A 1,719-nucleotide genomic window follows, 5' to 3' on the forward strand; every position below is an offset into this window, starting at 1 on the left:
TACTAAAAAAACCAAAGCAGTGAGAAACTGGCCTAGACCCATCTCTCCATCAGATTTTAGGAGTTTCTTAGGTTTGGTTGGCTATTGCGGATGTTTTGTCGAAGGGTTTTTGTCTATTCCATCCCCCATGTCCAGATTGACTCAGAAGAAAGTTAAATTTCAGTGGTCAGATTCTTATGAGAAGAGTTTTCAGGAGTTGAAGACTCAACTCACTCCAGCCCTAATTTTGACTTTACCCAATGGTTTAGACAGATTTGTTGTATATTGTGATGCTTCCAGAGTTTTATTAGGGTGTGTTTTGACGTAGAGGGGTAAGGTTGTGGCCTATACCTCTAGAAAAATTAAGCCCCATAAAAGAATTAACCTACGTATGATCTTGAATTAGCAGTTGTTGTGTTGGCCTTAAAAATTTAGAGCCACTATTTGTATGGAGTGCATGTTGATATGTTCACAAACCACAAAATCCTGCAGTATGTATTTTCTCAGAATAACCTGACATTGCATTAGAGAAGGTGGTTAGAGTTCTTGAAGGACTATGACATGAGTGTTTTGCATCATCCCAGCAAGGCTAATATAGTGGAAGATGCCCTCAGTAGGTTGTCCATGGGTAGTGTTTCTCATGTTGAGGATGGTAAGAAGAATTTAGTTTAGGAAGTTCATCAGTTTGCCTTACTAGATGTCCATTTGGTTGATTCGGCTGAGGGTAGTATTTGGGTGCAGATTAGTTTAAAGTGTTTATTAGTTCCTGAGGTAAAAGAAAAGCAAGATAGGGATCCCAGTTTAGTTAAGTTGAAAGAGTCACTCTGAGCTAGAAAGTAGAGGTTTTCTCCAAGGGAGAAGATGGTGTGTTGCATTACCAGGGTAGGCTATGTATGCCATATGGGGATGGCATGAGATAAGGAATTCTTGATAAAGTGCATGGTGTGCGTTACTCTATTCATCCAGGGTCCACTAAGATGACCATGACTTACGGGAAGTCTATTGGTGAAGTGGGATGAAGAGAGATATTATAGAGTTTGTAGCTAAGTGCTCCACGTGTCAGAAGGTTAATATTGAACAGCAGAAGCCTAGTGTAACTCCTTGAGTCTGTACCTTGGCCACTACACGGTGCTCATAATCTCGAAGGACCACAAGCTAACCCATGACTAGTACCTGCTGCAATAACTGAATAACAATACTGTAATTATGCAAAAATTAGGCAAAAATTTACCTCAATGTTCAAATATGAATTAAATACTGAATATTAATACTGAGAACTAAATACTGATATGTCTGTCTGAAATACTCTAGTCTGAAAAGCCTCTAGGTTTTGAATAAGGAGTTGATGGGATAAGTCCCCAACTAACTCCAACTACTAAAGTAAATTGAGTACTGATATAACTGAAATGATAAATCTATCATTGATCTATGAGGATTCACCACTAGCTCTGTTGCTGAAAGATTGGGTTACTAAGTGCGGTCGGGAGCCCGTACGTCTGAACCTATGATATATGACATCATAGAACAGGAGAAAAGTATGTGTCAGTACTTTGAATGTACTGGTATGCTAAGTAAGGTAGGTTGATGTTCATGGGTTCATATGCATAAACAATAACTGATTGAATAACGTGAACATAACTGATGAGAGTACATGCACGAATACTTAAACTATAACTGAGATCATGGTAAAACTGAATACTGAGTTCTGAATCACTGGTTTATTGATATCTGAGTTTACTA

Source organism: Capsicum annuum, chromosome 4, assembly GCF_002878395.1.
Source record: "Capsicum annuum cultivar UCD-10X-F1 chromosome 4, UCD10Xv1.1, whole genome shotgun sequence".
Lineage (NCBI taxonomy): Eukaryota > Viridiplantae > Streptophyta > Magnoliopsida > Solanales > Solanaceae > Capsicum > Capsicum annuum.